The sequence below is a fragment of the Phodopus roborovskii genome, unplaced genomic scaffold (assembly GCF_943737965.1).
Source record: "Phodopus roborovskii unplaced genomic scaffold, PHOROB, whole genome shotgun sequence".
Classification (NCBI taxonomy): Eukaryota; Metazoa; Chordata; class Mammalia; order Rodentia; family Cricetidae; genus Phodopus; species Phodopus roborovskii.
The window spans coordinates 8,961,003-8,983,785 of NW_026126408.1; the positions used below are offsets into that span (position 1 = coordinate 8,961,003).

The 22,783-nt window shown below is 37.2% G+C and overlaps 1 pseudogene; it reads left to right on the forward strand.

Moving 5' to 3' along the window:
• The first annotated feature begins 9,828 nt into the window (after positions 1 to 9,828).
• Positions 9,829 to 10,672, forward strand: LOC127220166 (protein SET-like; annotated as a pseudogene).
• The last annotated feature ends 12,111 nt before the right edge of the window (positions 10,673 to 22,783 follow it).

The following is a 22,783-nucleotide window of genomic DNA, read 5'->3' on the forward strand; positions in this document are numbered from 1 at the left end:
ACGGGCTGCTCCTGCCTAACACATCTTTCTCTTTCAGCAGATGTTCCCCAAGAGTGGATGCCAGGGCATTTCTGTAGCAGCGAAGGTGTTAAAGCTTCAAGGCCTCCAGAATATGTCTGTGCTGACAGATTGGGGAAAACATGTTAACACGCTTATGGTGATGAGCATGTAAAAATAGGGCACAGATGTCTAATTTAAAAGACAAGAAAATTTCTTGGCATTTACATCTTATTAGTCATTACTATGTTTTTCTTGTATTTTATTCACACATTTAACTTTGGGTGTTCCTCTGATTTGCTTTGCCAACTGCAAGCTACCATCCCATAAATCAAAAAGAAAACAACAACAACAAGAAGAAGGTGATGCATTCCAAAAGACAGTGGCAAGTATTCAAAGTGACCAGCGATCTTGCTTAGGACTTCCTTTAGATTTCATTAGAACTGTGTTTAAATTAATGCGTGAATGCATCAGGCCATCTTGACCTAATTCTATGAAAAATAGTAGCTTGGATGCTTGCAAAATATCTTTGGAAGGGAAAAAGAAGGCTAATTTTGAAAATTACCTCTAGGGGGCTTAAGAAATAACCTTGCATTGCTGTACTGGTTAAGACATTGTATTAATATATCAGACAACTTTAATGCATTTGATGGCTTTAATGACTTTCCCCCATCCACATCTAGGGTGTGAAATGCTGAGTAGAATAAAAAACAAGTAATGGTACCACAGTTACATAAATACTTCTTCTACCCATTAGCTTTTTATAAGACTTCCGATTGGGGAGAGATGTTGACTCACAGAGTAAGTAGAGGGGGAGGATTTTTAACTCAATAGACAGAAGGGCTCCAGAATCTTCAAAATACTAGAGCAGCTGGCTGTGCTCAAGTGCAAAAAGACGAAACAAAAGCAAAGGAAGAAAAACTGAAGTCAGATGCATGGATTTCCCCTTCCAAAACAGCAGGCTTTCTTGCAGTCGAAATAGGAAAGAGACTGACGAGCAGAAACAAGAAACCACTGCATGTTAGGAACATCATCAAAGTGTGTGCTAATTAAAGATATAGTACTGAATGATGCTGTGACAAGGATTTTCCAACATCTGTGAGCTCCCAATGCAAAGGCACTTACATGTCCAGGCATGTGTACATGCTTGCACACACGAGAGTGCACATACACACACACACATATACACACTGTACAAACACACCCAGATATTAACAACTATTTTCAGGTAAAAATGATCCACAGTAAGACATAAATACTATTGAATATTTAAGTAACTAATAGTGTGCAGCTAACAAACTATAACTAATTATGCAGCCAAATTCCACACTGTTTATACAGCAGTGTGAAAGTCAAGAAGCCTCCGTAAGCCACAGTGTTCTCACAGGCAAAATGCAGGTGCTGATATTGCCATTGCACTCAGATGTTATAGTACAAAAGTGCTTCTCTGCTCCTGAGCTCAATATAAATACTCAATAAACAGTAGCCATCATTTACTGCTTGTTGGTTTTTGGATGTAGTATCTTCAAAGCAAAGCTCAAAAACAATAAAACAGAACCTTACTTGCTTATGCTTACTAATAAACATTCCCATGCCTTTTCATGCCAGTACTCAGAACGTGCCTTGACAAATAACAAAGCTGGTAATTAATGATCTCCAATCTGCCAGACTCTGGCCAAGGCAGAAATAGGCAGTGTTGTAGTTTCCATTGTCCATTTCAAGCAAGGATTGCTCTCAGAGGTTTCCCAAGTCGCCTGTTCCTGGTTGTGGAAATGAACTTCTACATAGAAGGGCACCCTAAATGTTCTCCTAGATTTTCAGGACATCTGTCAGAAGTATCATCTCCATAATAGAAGTCCTCAAATCTTGAATTTAAGTGAACCCATTCTTCAGCTAATTCTCTCCTCTAGTGAGCTTCTAGGCATATACACCCTCACAACTCAAAGCATGTTAAGCAACATCATCAAAATACTTTCCATCAGTTAAAATAACATATTTGAAAAACTTAGCAGAGTTTCCAAGGTATAGTATATTCTTCATCAATAGCAGCTACTATTATCTTTATTGTTGTTATTAGTCTACCTATAGAAAATCAAACATACTATGAAAGCAATTATTAAAGTAAAAATCACTAATATAATCAGTATGTGCAGTACCTAACTTTATTATAATTATCTCTTGATCCAAATGCTGTCGATAATTCCAGGTTGTTTCAATCACCAATAATTAATTCAAACTTCATAGTAATGTATGAGGTTCTAGCAAGAGTCCAGAAAGGGCCAGCTCTAAGCTATACACTGCAACTGACATCTTCGTGCCTTTCCCTTTACTGAATTCTGTTCATATTTTCCTTTCTTTTTATTAGTAAAATTCTCAACCCTCAAAGGATTCTAAACAAATTAAACTTCAAGCTGAAAATAGTAGCAGGGACCCACCTTCTGCGCACTCGGGAGGACGATGCAGGAAGGATCACCAGTGTGAGGTCAGCCTAGAATTTCAATTAATCACTCTACTGTCAGGAAGAGAACTGGCTGATACTGACTAAGGGGCAGCCTCTTAATTTTTCTCAGTCCTTGTCCTTGGTCATATTTTCTGCAGCCCTGGCTTCCATCAAGCAGCCAGCAAACCTCTTGTGGGTAACATGGGAGCACTTCGCAAGGGTATATGAATGTTCCCTGAGTTATTGCCTCTGTAAATGCCTTAAGAAAGGGCAGAACTTTAAATTCCACAAAGTTTGATTTCAAATGGTCCATTCAATGCCAGAAATTATAACAGGGCATTTGAGGGGCACTGGAAGTAAAGGGCCAAGTGTTAAATTTCTTTCCTTAAAGAGACCACAGTGCTGGGTGACCCGAATATACACATAAAGCAGAGTCATGAATCCAATGGTCCTGTGGGTGGCTACCTACTTTCTTAATAGGAATAGGCAGTTGAAAGACAAGGCCTTTTATATAAATGTGGAGCCACTGTCATCAACTCTTAGAGATCATATGTCCCATCAGACAGAGAAGAAAGCTGTCTTGGTGTAGGTCCAAGGTCATAGAAACTGATGGCAGATGCCTGTTACCTGTCTATAAACAGCAAGGCTTTTCTGTATAACACTTAAATTAATTCTTTTTTTCTTTTCCTAATTCTTTTAACATTTAAAAACAAAGCTCATGAAATAATATTCTGGAAAAGAACACAGAAAGAATGTCAGAGCCAGAGGATGGGGAGGGGTGCTTTGAAATGTTGCGTTCTAGACATGGTGTGGCTATCACACCCATGAACTTACAGAACTTAGCATTATCTGCATAAGACCAAACCATTCAGAATGCCAGCATGAATGAGGTAGATGATTTCTAATCATGTCTCTTTACTGAGGTGCAATTGGCAGTTCATATTTTCTTGGAGAGGGATAAACACTAATTTTTATTTTTTGAGGATATGACATCTGATACAAATCCTATGGCTCATAGGGTGAATTCCTTACCCATGCACAGAAGACTAGCACTAACTGGACTTAGTGGGTTGTTTAAAAAGAAAAGAAAGGAAAGCAGTAAGTTGGGAATGTGATTTTTGTGGTAGGATATGGAAGGTATTGGGGGAAGACAATGGGGGCAGATATTATATTTTATTGTATACATATATAAATTTTTCAAGAATAAAGAAAATTATTTTTAATTATTTCAAAATAAAGGTAATTATTAGCTCAAGAGTCCTGGTTTGGCAACTATGGCAAGATGCATGGGAGAGGAGTGATCAGAAGCATGTATGATGTCATGGGTATAGCAGGATCTGAGAAGAAGGCAGAGATGTGATCTTGTTCATGTACCTGCCCATCTCCAAGGCTTATGGGGGTACAAATACTTAGTGACACTGTATATAACACTATAGCATATGAGCCTTGATCTCTATATCTTAAAAGTCAAAACAGTGTGAAATTCTACTTGTCCCTAGAGCCCTCAGGCAGGAATAGAGTCAAGAAAGCACCACCTTTATCTCAGAAAGAGCCTTCCCCCCCCATCCAGCCTCCAGCCTGGAAGGATTGTACAAGCAAAAAAAAAAAAAAAAGTGACCTCTCTAGAAATGGTTAGCAGACACCAGTCAGCAATATGGAAACTAACAACCTGAGGAGCTGTCAGAAAGACAATGTGCTGCTGGAGTTACGAACTCATTAATTAAATATCACTGTATCAAATGGGCTATGAGCTATTAATTCGAAAACTATTACTGGCTTTGAAGTTAAAATCATAAGCAAAGCAATTAAAAAGTAACTTCTCTATGCGAGTGTTAAGGGAGCATCATATCTGTTTATGTATATCAGCCCTTTAATTGGAGATTGAATTTCTCCCTTAAAAGTAATGATTGCATAAATGATCAAACTACCTGTTTTATTGTGAAATCAGCATGCTATAGTTAGAAGGTAATCTACAGTTTTTTTCCCCCTGATGCACTAATCCAGGCAATAATCAAGCATTCTCATTTCATATAAGTATATAAGATTTTATTTTTGACTAATAAAAATCAGGAGTGTTGAAAGAACTTTATATTTGCTTCGCTTATTTCCTTCTATGAACCCTAACTTAAAGAGCCTCAACCATGCCTAGATCACAGTTGCCACACTTTTCATGTAGATGGTCCTATATAGGGGCAGGTGCTACAGGCTGTGGTACTACTGGAATTGTAGAGCCTTTAGGAACTGTATCTAGCAGGACATCTAGATCACTGGGATATGCTCTTCAAAAGGATGATGAGATGCTGGCCTTGTTCTCTTTCTAATCTGTCCTGGCTATGATGTGAAAAGGCTTCCTTAATCCTGCTGTCAAGCCCAGCCAGTGAGCTCTCACAACAGGTACAAAGCACTAAGTTTATCAGCCATGTATTGAAACTTGCAGATCTAGGATCAAAGATAAACATTTACCTCTTTTTAAAGTCCAAAACTTTGTTTTCCTTAATATACATCTGTGTGTGTGTGTGTGTGTGTGTGTGTGTGTGTGTGTGTGTGTGAATTCAATGTAGTTAGATACATTCATGTACACAAGTGCACATGCATGTTTGTAAAACATAAAAATAGATGTCAATAGCTTTTACTTGATCATATGGCAGCTTTATTTTTTGAGATGGCATCTCTCACTGAACATAAGCACATCAATTTGACTGAGCCATAAGACCAAGAAGCTTTAGGAACCCACCTATCTCTCCTCCTTGGTCCACCTACTCCTATATTCCACCCCAGCCTTGGGGCAACATACCACCAACTATAGTTGTTCCAGGGACTCTGGGAATCCACACTCAGATTCTAATATTTGTATGGCAGGCACTTTACCAATGGTCACCTCATCAACGAAGCAGAACTGAATTCCTCTTCTGTTCAGTTCTCATCTGTTCCTCCCTTGTTCTACTTCTCTACCGATGTAAACTTTTCTCTTTTTCTGGTAATCACGTGCTCTACTCTATCATAGTTTTAAACATAAATGTACAAGCACAAAAACTGCAAAAATCTTGTGGGGAATTGTTCCTTTCTCCCTAGAGAGACATTAATTAAGGATGAAGGAACATTGGCTATGAAAACAAAATCATTTCTTTGGCTAGAGTTAGCATTCTGGCTGTTTAGAAAAAGACATCCTTTGCTCCCTATCACATAGGCACCAACCACTGCTCGTAGGGGTTTGATTAATGGACTAAAACTTATTCTGAAGAAAAATGGATGCTTTTAGTGGACTGGAGACAGAAATGCCTATAGTTTATAACCAGTGGCAAGCCACTCTGAAAGAGCAGCTGGAGACTATATCTATTTAGTTGTGGTTTGTAGAAACTTCTGTGATTTTTTTCCCTTGGTGCATTCTAAAAGGTTCATTTATTCCCCCAAAGTGCATCCTTACTTTTCTGTGACAAAACAAAAAGAATGTGTACAGTCTTCACTTGGCATTGGAAGCCATGGCCAGCAGGGAAATATATTCATTCACTAGGTATTTTTGCAGAGCTCTCTTCACCCAGCAAGATGGACATCCAAGAGGCTTAAACTCAGCACACATTCAGGAGGTTGAGACATAGCACTGAATTCAGTAGATGAATAGTGCTGTCTTTTGTGGACCTTGGGTTCCAACATTAACAGTAGTTTAAAGGTGTGCAACAAAATGTCATAGAAGCCCAGCATGTTTAACATACAGTTTACTGGACAGGCTTAGTTCATCTAAAATACCTTGCTTTACTCATCAATTAATATTAGGCAGTACTGTGGATGGCATTGTTGTATTCCATCAAAATCTATAATCTGACGTTAAATCGTCAATGTCATGGAGGTGGTAACTTTGGAAAGTGATTGGGTTATGGCGATAGAGTCTTTATGAATTACATTAATGCCTTTATAAGACAAGAAATTGCATAATATATCTATGTCCTTACCTGTACGCTAAGAACTTGAGAATTTTGCCATCTGTGAATCAGAGAAAGAGATCTGCCCAGAACTCATCCATGATCTCCTTGCTTTAAGGCTTCAGAATTTAAAGAATTCTTTCAATCACTTAGGTCATGGTATTTTTGTTTTTTATCAGACTGGACTGTCTAACATGGGCATAAAAGGGGTGTAATGGGCTAAGGAGGGTTTTGGGGGCAATGCCACCAACAATACTCTCTACAAAACAGTGTACTACAGTCCTCACTTTTGTATCAAGCAACAGGGGCTTGAATTCCAATCTTTCCAATTAAAAGATGTATGCTATTAAAAATATAACCCTCCATGAGAGTGACTTTTATCATTTGCTTAATGGAGGCCCTACTCAAAAGGCTTTGTGAGGGTATAATTGGATAATATATGTAAAACACTTAACAAGGTGTTTTCTCCTCAGCAGGCAAGTGTGAGCATCCCCATGAGGCTTTAGCTTGTTTTGACAGCCAGAAGCCTGCTAAAGAAATGCTGGCAGACTCTTTCATCCAGGTGCAACCAGAGCTGAGGGTGAGGATGTGGAGAGGGGGAGAGCCTGTCTGATGCCTTCCCCTGGGCTCCTAAAGGCACATGGGTAGTTAGTGTCCCCTGGGCCAGGCAGGGATTTTGTAAGTTTTATGAGTGCTGGATTCTGTAGTAATGTCACACATTTTTCCGCACAGCTCCTCTGGAAATAATTTATACTGTTTACTGAAAACAGAGCCAAGACCATCAGATTAGCAAAATCTAGGATTCATATTTATCCTGTCATTAATGAGTGATGGAATGGGAGGTAGAGGCACAATTATCCCATCATAAAATATTCACCTCATTTCTACACATTTTGAAACAATGGGAGGAAATAATAAGCTGCATTCTTTCTAAGTTTTTCTTCAGCATCAATGTTCTATCGCAACTCTGCCCCTGATTCCTTTAAATACAGGCAAACAAATCAGAAGCCCAACAGAGTGAATGCTTATAAAGCTTAACATTCCTGAACTCTCAGAAGAAATACTTAGTGTAATTTAAAAATGAAAATCTATCATTTAAAAACAATTTGACACTGCATATTTGTATTCTGTATTTTAATAGCTAAAACTCTGGTATTTGTGGGGTTTTTGTTTTTTGTTTTTTTCCAGACCAGCAGACAAAGGTATGTCTCTATTCTCACTGCACATCCACTCCATTAAAGCTAGAAACCACGGTAAGAGGCTGTGTAAGCAAAAGAAGTTTGCACCAGCCGGTTTCTAGGAGAGGGGAGGAGAAAATGATGAAATATAAAAATGTTCTTATTCCCATCTGCAAAATGAATAGGTTCTAACACTAGTAGTTTATCTCATCCCTTGAAAAAAAATACTGCTCCAAGAATCTACAAGGCTAAAATGTAATTCAGCCAGGCCAGCAAGTCGAGGTCATCTCCTGTGGGTCTGACATAATTAATGAAGGCAAATGGGCAGTCCAGAAGGGATTTAAGAAAATTAATTTAATAAGTCATTGTGAAGGTATTTTACATGGTTGGCTCTATGCTAAGTGCTATGGGAAATACAGAAGCTGGACACTACAAGGTCAGTGGCTCAAATAAGACACTCATCCAGGGCAAACACAAAGAGAGGTGACAGGCTCATTAAAACCCTAACCAACTTTAAAAACCTTTAATAAAACTTTCAACAGCTGATTCTATAGTCTCTGCATTCTACCACTTCATAAAATCCATGTTATGTCTTAGATGTCTGCTTTAGAAAGTGATTATGTTAATATGTTTGGGTACACTGCATTAGTGTCAGGTTTGTTTGTTTGTGTTTTCTAGCAAATATACAAACTTAGGTCACCATGTATAATGGCCAAACAGGCATTAAATAGATGCCAACAGAAGACATTTCCTGAGAAAACTGGTTTTCTTCATATTTAGACTGGGATTTACATATATGCATGTATCCTCAATACATGGAAAAATCGGCCATGAGTTTGAAAAAGAGCAAGAAGAAGGATATGAGGAGAGGAGATTATGTAATTATAATTCAAAAGGAGAATAAATAATTGAAAATGTGTTTCTTTTTGTCTGCATTTAAATCTCAAATCAGTGCTTATCACTGGCAGAATATCATTGAAAACACTGGGAAAAAATTGGCAGAATGTAGCCTCAGCTTCTCTACCATGATGCAAGTACAAAAGAGGTTAGACAAGGGGCCAAGCTACCAACAGAGGTTAACAGGAGTCACTCAGTGGGGTAAGCATTTGCTATATAAGCATGAACATGTGGGTTCAGATCCCCAGCATCCACATAAAATATTTTACTGTTTCCTGGTAATTTGGGTGCTTAGAAAGGAAAGAAGGGATTTTTCCATGCAAGCTGCTAGCTAGAGTACCTGAACTGATAAATCCTGAGATCACCGGGAGTGTGTGGCTCAACAAATAGAATGGTGGAAGATACCTAACATTCACATCTGGTGTTCACATGCACCCAAACACACACAAATACACATACAAAAATCACACACATATGCAAGCATACATACAAACATAGGCACACACATACAAACACACAAATACCCATGCAAACACAAATACATAAAATACACACATATTCAACTTAGAAACAAAACTACCAATATCTTCTGTAAATCAGTATCATTTTTCCTATTTTCACATAGGATAAACAATACCTATATATGGCTAAGTAGATTTTAAAAAGTCACAAAACTAGGAACACAATGATATAACCATATGTTATATGGGACTCTGGTCCATGGTCTGACCCAGTACACGTATTTCCTAATCATAAAAAAAGTCAATATGTATATCTTTAAATACTTGTTCTATGAATCATTTTATTTCAGCTAACACATTTCATTGATTTGCCCTGTTATTTAACAAATAAAACTAGGCTATTAAGATGGATCAACATGACTAATCTCTCTCTCTCATACACACACACACACACACACACACACACACACACACACACACACACACACACACACACACCTCTTGACAGGGCTTCATTATGTATCCTAGGCTCACCTAGACCAGGCTGGCCTCAAATTCACAAAGACCCACCTGCCTGTGCTCTCAGTGATGGGCTAAAAGTTATAATACCACCATGTCCAGCCATTAGGTCTTATTTTCACAGATCTCTTTGATACATTACTTTCTTATCATTTACACACTTGTTTTTTAAATCCAGAACTAGATTCTACCTCAGTATTCATATCATGGACATTTCAACTTTCAAAATCTAATTATTCTAAAACAGTGACTGAGAATTTTGATCAAACTTGGAGGTTTCAACTCTTTGGTTTCCTTTCAGTGATTTCCAATGGCACAATTAACAATACAAAAGGAAATAAATTTGAGTTCCTGCGAGTTTCTTCCTTCTCTAAGCACCGAGGCTCTGGTCACCGGCTTCACACCAGTTTCCTTGTGCCATGGCCCCGAAACAGCAATCTGCACTCCTGCCTCAGTCCAAGAAACCCAAATAGGTTCCTGCCGCGAAGCTGGAGGACAAGTAGGCCTCTCTCAGCCTGTGGAAGGGAGGAAAAAGAACAGCAAGAAGCAATTGAACACATTGAGGAAGTACAAAATGAAATAGAGAGACTTAATGAAAAAGCCAGTGAGAAAATTTTGAAAGTAGAACAAAAACATAACAAACTCTGCCAGCCATTTTTTCAGAAGAGGTAAGAATTGATTGCCAAAATCCCAAAATTTTGTAACATTTGTCAACCATCCACAAGTGTCTGCACTGCTTGGGGAGGAAGACGAAGACAGAGGCTCTGCATTACTTGACTAGAGTTGAAGTGACAGAATTTGAAGACATTAAATCGGGTTACAGAATAGATTTTTATGTTGATGAAAATCCTTACTTTGAAAATGAAGTCCTCTTCAAAGAATTTCATCTGAATGAGCGTTGTGAAATCAAATGGAAATCTGGAAAGGATTTGACAAAATGCTCAAGTCAAATACAGAATAAGGCCCTCAGGAAGAGGTAGCATGAAGAGCCAGAGCTTCTTTTCCTGGTTTACTGAGCATTCTGATGCAAGTGCAGATGAGTTAGGAGAGGTCATCAAAGATATTTGGCCAAACCCCTTGCAGTACTATTTGGTTCCTGATAGGGATGATAAAGAGGGAGAGACAGAAGAAAAAGAAGAGGAAGAGGAAGAGAAGGAAGGCTTGGAAGATATTGATAAAGAAAAGGATGAAGAAGAAGGTGAAAAAGATGAAGATGATGGTGAAAGGGAGGAAGGAGAGGAAGATGAAGACAAGGATGACTAGCACAGAAGATTGATGGATTCCAGCCCTCTATTTTTAAATTTTACTTTATTTCTAATTTTCTCCAGTCCCTGGGAGCTAGTTGCAGTCGTTTCCCTCCCCAATCTCTCTTGTGCTCAGTTGCCCTGTTTTTGAGGTCTCTTCTCAACACCATGGTTCTCAACTTATTTGGGGGGAAATACCTAAAAGTACAATGAGAAAAGAATCTATACTCTTTTGTTCTAAATTCATTTTTTTATCCTTGTCTCAAACTATGGATTCAACACTGCCAATGTGCTCTGTGGGGGAAAAAGAAAAGCCCTCTGGCTCCCAGGGTTCTGCTGGAGGCTGGGAGATGCTAGGTCCCTGTGTAGTAGTGCATAGAATTCTAGCTTTTTTCCTTTCTCTGTATATTGGGCTCAGAGATTACACTGCATTTCTATGTGAATACAGACAGTTAGAATTTACCAACATGTATCTGACTACTTTCTCTTGTTTATAAAAAGAAAAAAAGAAAAAGAAAAAACGAGGGGTATAGAAGTTCAGCAAGGGTGGGTTTGAGGTGTCTGGGGGGGGGTAAGTGGGCATTGTGACTACATGGCTTCTCCTTTGGAGTGTTTAATTGTGATGTTTAACAGACATCCTTGCACTTTAAGGTGACACTTTTAAAATAAAATTGTCTCCTAAGGGAAAAAAAATAAATTAGCATAATCACTTAAATAAAAATAGGTAAACCAATAATAATACATCTGAGAAAATAACACATGATTGGATGTGACTGGAAATCCAAGAACCCCAGAAAGAAACCATGAAGGCTTGATAATGCCTAAAAGTAAGTTTTAAGAAATGTTGACTAGGAGCCTATGTGAGAAGTTCACTTTTCTGAGAAATTCTTCCATTTCAGTGACTAAGTAAAACAGATGAATGACTTCTTTCCCTTCTTCATTCCCTCCCTTTCCTTGTGTTTGTCTTTATATGTGGAGCCCAGCTCTAGACTGGAGTACAATAGAAGGAAAAAGGTGACCAAAAGTGTGCTGCTGACTTTGAATCATCAGCTTTCCTCACCTGACTTGCTTTCTTTTCATTCCTGGCAAATAAAAGGTATAGATTCTGACAAAACCATGTCACTAACCTAACTAGACAGAATTTCAGCGATTGATGGAGTTGTATCATGGACCACATCACCCTACAGGGACTATACTAATAAAAAAGAGGGGAAAGCAGGTACCCAGAGCTTTCTCGTGATCTATTGCCAGCATAGAAGGAGAAATGGAAGGAGAAAAGGTGTGATGAAAGACAATGCAGAGAAACAAACACAAAACAAAACAAAAACAAATGTGCATGAAATAAAACAACAATCATCTCTCTATTCTCCTGTCTTCACAGCAAGAAAAAGCATGTATTCAATTCATGAACAAGAACAGAGTGCCATTAAAAGATGTGTCTAGAGAGTCAAAAAATAATCCTAAAGATTAAATATACTGGAAAAGATACAAGTTAAATTTAGCAAAGAAGCTAGAAAGAACACAGGAAAAAGGCAAACATGGAAAATAGAAAAGTAAAAACAAATCAAAAATAATCAAAAGACCAGCACACCTTGTCTAACAACCAAACAATACAAATTCCTTTGAGTTAAGTGCCAAAGAATAAAAGGTAACCAAACAAAGGAAGCCCCAGACATCTCAGAGCTGGCCTGGCAATGCAGCCTGCCTTGGGAATGCTAGAAGCTGGCCTAGCACTCTATCGGGGTGAGAGTAATGTTGTCCTCTGTGTACTCATTTCTGAGGGATACAGAAGAACCAAGTCATTTCTTCATCTAAAAACACACCAGGTAGAATCCGGTATATAAATATTAGATTTTTAACATAAAGATTCCTAATATTTAGTTCCTCTTTTCCTGATATACGAACCTGTAACATCTTGTTCTCTTTTCCCCTAAAAGGTAGATCGGCCTCCGATGCATAAACCATGTATTATTTAAATGGCAGATCTATAAGGTTCATTTTTTTAGAAAATTAAATTTTTCAGTAAAGAAATGCATAGTTTGTCAGATATTATGCTTCTAACAGATATCTTTGAACTTGAAAGTCCTGTTATGATATTCAGTCAGTACCATACTTGATCCAAGATTAAATTATCTAATTTCTTCAGTAGAATTGAGTGGCATGGAACATACACATATGTTAATTCACTCAACAAATATGTATTTAGTGCACACTATGTGCTATGTTTCTATGACAGAATTCAATATATTTTCTAAATATGGAGGTTCAAGTATTTGAATGAACAAATAAATCAATAAGATATATGAAAAGTTTGTTCCAGCTTAATTCAAACTTAAAAAAAATCATAAATTAGTGATCCTGTGGCCTATGCAATTTGGATGGTATAGAGTTCAAAAGAAAAATATTTTAGAATGTTCACCAAGTATCAAAGTTGCTATATTGCATGCACTTCCATGCATTCATAAGTATTACTATACATAATCACCATAATATTCTTACACAATATTTTATCCTTTTTTAACCCATGAGTGAATATAAGTTTTTTAATAGTTAAATAAATTTGTAGAAGTCACACAGCAATTACATCTACAGACCAGATCTGCAACTTTTATTTGTATCACTTGGAGGCAATAGAGATGCCTTCAGAGAAGTAAATGAGACAATAACTTACAGGTACAATAAAAAGATTTCACAAGGCTTGGGAAGATGGTACCATTTATGAAGTGTTGGCTATGGGATTGTTAAACTGTAATTCAGGTCTCCAGAACATATGTAATATCTGGTATGGTAGGCTGCATATGTAATTCCAGAATGCCTACTGTGAGGTAGGTGGTAAATAATCCCAGGGAGCATGCAGACCAGCTAGCCTCTGTTATGAGCAGTTTTTCTACCTTGGTCTGGCCCCAGAGCTGCGCCAGCCCAAAATAACACACAGAGACACTGTGTTACATATAATTCTGTTGGCCTGTTACTAGCATTTCTTATTGGCTAGCTCTGTCTTAATTATTAACCCATTTCTGTTAATCTAACTATTTCCATGTGGTCTCATCTTACTGGAGAGAGGGCCTGGATCTCTGTTCTCTTAAGTCTCTACATGTTGATTCCTCCCTACTACTTCCTTGTTTCCTCCTTGTCTCCTAGTCCCACCTATCTTGCTTTCCTATTGGCCAACCAATACAAGAAACATATTTACAGAATGACATCTCACATCACCTCCTATTTTCTGTCTAAAACATAAAGGTTTTAACTTTAACATAGTAAAATATATAACAAAACAGTTATCAAGTAAGAACCACAGTTAGCAATATTTAGTCCATGAAAATTTAGTAAGATTTAAAGAAAATATTCCATCATCTATCTTTGTGAGTCTGAAGTCCTATATGTAATTTATTTTTAATCCTAACTAAGGAAAACTATAACCATAACTATCTGTCTTCAACTCCATCAAAGACCACAGAAGGATAGTATATAAACTCTAGAAATGACAGAGACAACTCACTGCCTGATCACTCATCTGAAGTTCTTCTGTAATGTTCTATCTTCAGACCATAGGCCATAGGGTGTCTGTCAGTACCCTCAGCAAAGCAGCAAACTTTAAACTGTCCCCCTGTATTTGCAGTTTGTAAGTCACCTTTCTCTGTATCCTGCAGAATATCTCACAGACTCTTTCATGAAGCAGGAATGATGTAGCAATGTCCATCTTGTATCAGCAGTCACTTTCCTATGGTCCTGCATGTCCAGTTTATACAACATAAAGTCAAACATTCCAGACAAAAGCAGTATCTGTCCCAAATGCTAGTCTTGCCATATTGGAAGTAAACTTCATAAGAGTTTCTTTGACATCCATCATCCTTTCTGATGTAGGTGGTGTTGCCAGGAGCAGTTGTGTCTCACTGTCAAGAAAAACCCTAAACCATTTTAAGTGCCATATTCTGAAAGGTTTGAAGAATGACTATTTATCTCAAATACATCTCTGTATATCTAGAAATCCTAACTAACTTAACTATAAGTTTTGACTATCATAGGTAATATATATAATCTGTACTAAATTATACATTACATTTCTAAATGAGCTATATAAACATAACACATACACAAGAGGATATATATATATATATATATATATATATATATATATATCACAAAATAAATGAAAATCCATTCCAAAACAAAGTATTCATATCTATTCTACAATCCCCTTTTTACCTTTAAAGAGATTGGTTGTGGTCATTAACCATTTAAACCTACCCCATTTAAACAAAAACAAACATTTATAAACAATATTTGGGAATTTGGGTGTCGTTATTTCTAAATTGCTTCCTGTTAGTAGGGGGTGCTGTCATGAGGCTCCTAAGACAACACATGAATCCGGGCTTGAGTGGTCTGCAAGGCTGCCTTGTCCCAGCTGTTTTGAATGTTGGATCACCTGGGACACTGTTTCAGGGAGTCTTGCTTGACCCTTTACTACTACTTCCTATTTCTTCCTTGTCTCCTAGTCCCACCTATCTTGCTTTCCTATTGGCCAACAGTGCTTTATTCATTAACCAGTATGAGAAACATATACAGAATGACATCTCCCATCATTGCTTGATCAAACCATGTTACTCTGGAAGGAATCCACAGCTTTTCATTTTCTGTGGAAAAAAAAAATAGAAATCCTTTTCCCTAATAACCTGTCCTTGGACTTAAATTTTGGAGTCAAAGCATTTTTAAAATATATAAATTGAATTAATCCAGCAGCATTTCTTTTAACAGTTGCTGTTATTTCCTCAGCAGTAAAACAATTTAAAGACAATATAATACCATACAGTATCCAGATTCTCTCTGTTCTTTCCATCTTTATGTGGCTTTTTTATTACTCTATTTCTTCTACTTCTATTTTTTCATTTTTTGAGACAGGGTTTTTCTGTGTAACTTTTATCTGTCCTGGAAGTAACTCTGTATACTAGGTTTACTTTGAAATCACAGAGATCTGCTTGCCTCTGTCTCCTGAGTGCTGGCATTAAAGGCGTGTGCCACCACACCCAGATACTCTTTCTTTTTATTATTCTTTTAAAAACCATTTTATTCTGTTTCATTTTCTCTCCCAAGCCTACGTGTATATTTTAAAACATACTGTAAACCTTTAGAGATTTTTCTTAATCTGAATCTGTCTTTACTGTAAATCTTTATCTTTTTCTAGCCATGAGTCTTTTATCTGGCAAACAACAACATTGCTAAAATGAAAGCCACAGCTGTTTTAGCCACAGTCTATCAAAGATGGTAGCGGGTACTTTTACTGCCAGAACTGAGAGCTGTGCTCACTGCCTTGATCTACACTGCCATCCAGCAACATGCTGCCGGCTTGGAGATGTGGTCACTGACATTGCCAGCTCTCTTACATACCATTCAGTTTTTAGCAGAGCTCTTTAAAAGCCTTGCAGTTTTTTGCTGCTTATGCTGAGTTAGGAAATCTCCCTTAAAGGAGCTACGCAAGTCTCTGTTTGTCTCTAGCAAAACAGAGTCCAACTGAGAAAAATGCTGCTACCAAGAACCCTTGATTATCTCTGTTCTTTTATTTTTAAAACTCCTTTTTAAGCTTTTGTTCAGTTTTACATGAAAGTTCTTCAGTCCACGTTGAACACCATTTTGTTAAGATTATATTTTCCCTTGCCGGTCTGACCCCAGAGCTATGCCAGCCCAAAATAACACACAGAGACACTGTGTTACATATAATTCTGTTGGCCTTGTACTAGAATTTCTTACTGGATATCTCTGTCTTAAATATTAACCCATTTCTATTAATCTAAGTATTTCCACGTGGTCTCATCTTACCAGAGAGAGGGCCTGGACCTCTGTTCTCTCAAATCTCTATATGTTGACTCTTTCTTACTAATTCATCGAAATCTCCTTGTCTCCTAGTCCCACCTATCTTGCTTTCCTATTGGCCATCCAATGAGAAAAACATATTTACAGAATGACTTCATCTACATAGTGCTAAATAAGATATGCTGCCTCAAACAAGGAAGACCTGAGGTTGTCTGCTGACTTCCAAGTGCCTTGGCACATACATCTGTACTAGCACACATCCAGAGAAGACAATAGACCCCATGTTTTCAGATTGACAGCCACACCTCCATATTATGTGTTTTACAGGTCTTGGGGTTCATATTGCTGCTGGGTCTACATTGATAATGTCATTTTGTGATTGGCATTGCAGAGAATGCACAGCCACTTAAAATATTCAGACAGCCCAGGCAGAAAGAAACATAACTTTTAAATAAGTCATCCTTCCAGCTTTCATCCCTAGGTCAAACTTAGATGCACTGATTGAGCTTCACAGGATCATTAGATTGGGTGGAGGGTTGTTCTAATTCAAAGAACAGGTTGTTGGAGTAACTAAAGAGCTGTGTGGTGATACATAACATGTATAAGAAGTAAGTAAAGAAGGGTTTTACCTCTGCCCCTGTGTGTTCGGGCCCTCTATCGCCAAAGTTTGAATCACTTAAGTAAAATCATATTCTGTCAAATAAGCAAAGCAGACACTTCAGAACGCCTTTATTTGGGTGAAATCCTGATGGGAAGGGAAGGAAATTGGATGTTTTAGAAGTACAGAGTTACCTGTGACACCCCTAACTCCCGTGAATTAGTAGTTATTATATGTGGAGGAAAACACAAACTTTGTTAAGACTTTTCCCATCCATTGTGAAATATCAAAACTCAGCTGTGATGTAGCATTTAACTGCACATCGAATCAAGAGTCCAGTAATAGAAATTGCCTTTTTTTTGCAGTAGAAAACAGGGTTAGCAACCAAAATAACACATAAAACAGATCCCCATGGAGAAAATTGAAGGCTGATTCTAGCATATAAAGATGGAGGATGCAATTCCTGTTCAGTGAAAAGCTTTTTTCCTGGGGTTTTAAATTTTCCTCTTGATTATGTGTGGAATCAAGGGGTGTCTTGGTGATTGGGCCCAGGTATGGCTCTGAAAAACACAAATGGGGCAGACCTAAACTGACAGGGACAGGCTTTTTTTTTTTCTCCACCCAACCAGCAAGTATATAAGTCTAAACAGGAAGGCAGACCACTAAGTGGCCTAGAATCATTTCTAGATTCTACAGACTCACTTGACTCAGACTGTATGCACATGTCAGAGTAAAGAATAGTTCAGAACTGCATAGGAAGGAAGAAAAATTATTAATCTATCTAATTACAAAATGTGTAAATGTCATCCAAACCTTGTGTTGGTGAAGAAAACAAAGAACAACAACAACAACAAAAACCAGACATTTTCTTATACTATTACTTTGTATATGAATTAGAAAGCGTTTGCTAGGAAATAAAAACGTATATACATAAATAAATATTTCTAATGGAAACAAATGAGGAACAATCTACTTTCCTCTAAAGCTGAGGGCTCCCGCATCTATTAGCATAGTTCAATATACACTGGGCTTTTAACAAAGTTTAAAAGCAGAGGACATGGACATAAAACCAAATTCAAAGCATCATAGATGGATGTATAGTGATTTTTCTTTCTTTCTCTAATTTAAGACCTGACATATTAAAAATGTAATCAGTTGAAATCTGTCAGAATCTGGACAATGAGGAAGTGGGTATCTCTGCTCCTGTAGCACTCTTTGAAATCTTTGCTTCATCCTGTGTTAAGCTTCAACAGAAAGGCACTTTGAAATAGCATGTCTCCTCTTTAAGTGTACATCCTTTCCTATGGGTTGATACATTTTTAAAAAGTGGATCCCTGTGTAATCTTAGGAGAATTCTCTAATCAACAGTCAAGTCCACCTCGGTTGCTTCTCCTGAGTCTAGAGTCACTGTCCCTGTCTTCCACTATAAGAGAAGACTAGAGCTGTGTGTCAGAGTCAGTGTCTCATCCTGTGTAAAAATATGCAAGCAATGGGGACCCTTCTCAGGATGACTTCAACTCTGCACAAGAGCCTTGAGTCAGGAAAAAAATACTTCAAGAGACTCTAAGAACAGCTGGATTATTCAATTTGGACAAAAGGGGTTTTTTTTTTTTTTCTGTCTTTGTTGATGAAATGCTCTAGAACCATGTCTTCATCAGAAGCCCATATTAGAAAGATGTTTCCTGAAGTACTTCCTACTGGTTTATGTTCGCTGGAAATCTGCTTATCCCAAATGCCAGAATTTATGGAAATCCTTAGTTTGCCACTTGTATTTATACCTTGTTTGTTAATGCATGCCTATCCATTTTTATACCGTGAATATTATGATGAAACAAAGAGTATTCTATAAGCTCCCTTTCCATCTTCCCTCTCTTCCTCCAACCCTCATTTTCCTCCTCCTATTTTCTTCCTTTGTATCTAAGTTTATCTAGTTTCAAAACAACCATTTAAGGGGATGCTGTCAAACATTATTGTACCTTAAAAAATAGTTAACACAGATGTAATTGTCCAGGATCATAGTGTATTGCCTAAGAATTCCCTTATATGTATACAGTATACATTCTAGGGTTTTCATCTTACTACTGATGCTCTTCTATTTTTTCAGTGTTCATGGTGGCTTGTGGGGCTACAGAAGAATCCGTGCTTCTGATCCAAATGTGTAATATGCCTTCTCACATCAGGGGAAAAAGTAAACTATACAAAGAAGATCCTCATAGAACTTGAATAAGATCTTTTACTGTCACCAACAAGACATGAAATACATACATCTGTATCTTTATGCTCACATAGTTCTGTAAATCTATTGATCTACATATGTACATAATGAACAGACACATATACATACATCAACAGCTGACTATTGCAGGTTGGTCTGTAGACTATTCATGTTAAGAACAGGGGCACTTCCATCTGTTTTCAGTAGTAATCAAGGTAGGTCCAGTACATTTACATTCAAGGGGACTATCAGTATTTTAGACTAAGCAAACACTGATCAAGTGTTCAATATTGGGCCCCAGTCTATATAATATTAAACAATTTCAAATTATATTACTTTAGGAGAATTTAAGCCCACAGGAATGATTTTTTTACATATATTTATACATGTATGTGTGAGTTGATGCAACTTCATAATTTATATATGGAGAAATATATATGTATATATAAACACATACATGTCCATATATATACATACATATATGTATATGTATATATATATATATATATGGAAGGAACAGTAATATATATTCTTTCTCATCGTGAAAACAAATAATTATAGCTAAATACCTTATTGATAGTTTTCATGTCACTGCTGTCTAAATGAATAAACATGTTTATCGCATACTTATGGAATTACATTGTCAGCTGTGTGATCTCTTATGGAGAAGCTAAGATAAATTCTAGTAAAGCATTTTCATAGAGAAGTTGATAGTGACCTGAGAAAGCTGGTTAGAATATCTAGATATACAGTTTTTGTGAAATTTGATGAAAATAGCAAAAGGAAGTGGGCACGAAGTCTCAACCCTAAAAAGAAAATATTTATAGTTGATAGCTGATAGAGGAGGAAAAATCTGTGTTGCTAAATGGGGTTACACTGTTGTATCAGCCACAATCCAGTGCAGACTCCACACTCAAGAGTAACTGGCCAACACAAGTCAGGCCATGAGTTTGTTTGTTTATTTTTGTCTTGTTTTAAAGGAGAGAAAGAGCATGAAGTTGAAGGACATGGAGGATGGGGAGGGATGTGGGAAGTGTTGGGGGAGGGGAAAGAATATGCTCAAACTATATGATAGGAAATTTTCTAAGAATAAATAAAAATACTATTTTAAAGGCACATTATTTCTTTAGAAATATGCAAACTGTGCATCCATAGACTTAGGAAATAGCCCATTCATTATGTTTGATGGTTGGTAAAAGTATTTACATTTTTGATGAATGAAAAGCACTCTGCCAAGACTATTCAACCACCAGTACCACTGACTACTGTGAAATGTATTCCAGACAGTCTTTGTGGGTCAGTGGTTATTAACAATCAACCACCTAAAACAATATTTACCATTATTGCAAATATGCATTGTTACTTCTTTTAGGGCCATTACAGTGGAAACATTTTATGAGTAGCAAAGTAAAAATGATTTTCACCCAGTGTGAAAATTCAGCCAATAAGAGATATATATTTATTTATTTATTGGTTTTTTTCTTACTTATTTATTTTAACATTTCTTCATCAATAATAGAGAAAAGGAATTCATGACAACCTTATACAGAAGCTATGTTTGGGACTTCATATTTAATTTAAAAAAAAAAAAACTCTTACTAGATTGATAGACATGGAAATTGTTGCTTAGTGTGTTGGTATGTAATAGTAATTTTTTCCCCAAAACAAATTTAGCAAAATAAAACATATACCACTGAACATTTCAGCATTTCTAAAACACATGAAGCCAGCCTTACATGCCAATTCAATTCTATTGCCTCTCTTCATTAAGCTTGAAAGCATATTTTGTGTTGCTTTTAGCAGCTCCCAAAATTTCTTTGTCTCTTATCATAGCACCATAAAAGTCCCCACCTGACAGATCATAAATCGTTCTCATATAGCAGCCTGTCCCCTGGTATACTCAGGCTACATCCAATTCTCCAGACATGCGACTAACAGCATTTATGCACTTCTGCACAAAACTTACTTTCAAGATCTCAAAACTGCTTGACCCTGTCCTATCAATTCATAGCAGGGAATGGCCCACTTTCGACAGAGCATTTATTCTCACTGAGAGGGGAAGGAGAAAGGTTTTCCTCAGTGATGAAACACATTTGGAACAATAAAGAATGGGTTATCAGAAGTCAAGGATATCTAGCCACACAAATATGACCTGGATATTTAGGATTTCCACACTTATTTTAAGATCTATGATACTGATTTTTGCAATGCTGCCTCTTTGGAGCTTGGAACTTGTGCATAACTGCTGTTTGCTTCCTCATCCCTTATGCAATGTTCTGAGGCTTTACTGTCCAGTGCAACAATATCCCACCCTTAATAAGACACACATATATGAGTACAAAATGACTCTAAATGCATATTTTTCAAACTAGACAATAGAGTTAAGCAAACAGAAACTTGGGTAAAGAGAAGGAAAAAGAAATCCTTACCTAAGAAGTAAAGAGTAAGTAGAATTTTGGGGGTCACTCCACACTTACCTGGCCATTGGGCAATGGGCTAGATTTTTAAAAAGCGCATTGTGATTTTGTAGTTGGTAAGATTTCAGGATGCCATGAAGAGTGGGGAATGTTGAAGAATATATAGTCATATCTCAAAGGGTGATTTTTGCACTCTAACATAGATTTTTAGGATGTTCCCTGTAAGAGAGAATAAAGAAGGGATATGAATGAAAATTGAATTGTTAGGTTCTCATATACTTGTATAAGCCAATAAAATAAAACAGAAAGCAACTATGTTGCAAACTTTAACAAAAGTTCTCTACATCTCTGAATATATGAGAAATTTTGGTGATCCACTCACCAAGAGATGAATTGAGTTTCTCTGATTGTTCAATTTTTTTTTCTTCAACTGTTTATGCTTCTTTCAATGAGACAGTAAGCAACGGGTTTTCATCATCAAAACTGAGGAAGCCACTTTTATAAGGGGATTTGCTCTATATTGCTGCTGTCAGAGACATCAATCTGCATGTAAGGAAGCCTTGGCTTGCCTGTGGGTTGTGAAACACATATTTCCCATCATTCCCTACCCTGATTTGCAGCATCATGATAGATAGATGTACTAGTGGTTTCATCCTTGATTATCCAGCTACCAGAATATCCATGATGTCACCTGACAGCTGACCTAGGATACATGAAAGAGTCCAGCAAGAATCTACTACTTCTTGCCAGAGAAAATCCTCCTGTATACCAGGCCTCTTCTTTGCTGAAAGAATGGAAGAAAGGAGGGAGGAAGGCCAAAGAAAGAGAGACCCAGAAAGACAAAGAGACATGGAAATATAGAAAGCTACTGCAAGTAAGAATGCAGAGACACACTAGAGCCTGAACATTCTCAAATTCTGTTCTACCACTTTCTGATCCTCCAGATCCAAGAAAAATAAATGTGTACTCTATAAAGCACCAAATCTAAGGGGTTTGGTTACTGTACCCTTTCTTGACAAAGATACAAGGCATGTCACAAATAAAACATTTTTATAATATTCATCTGGTAAGTCAGTCTGATTCCACTTACAG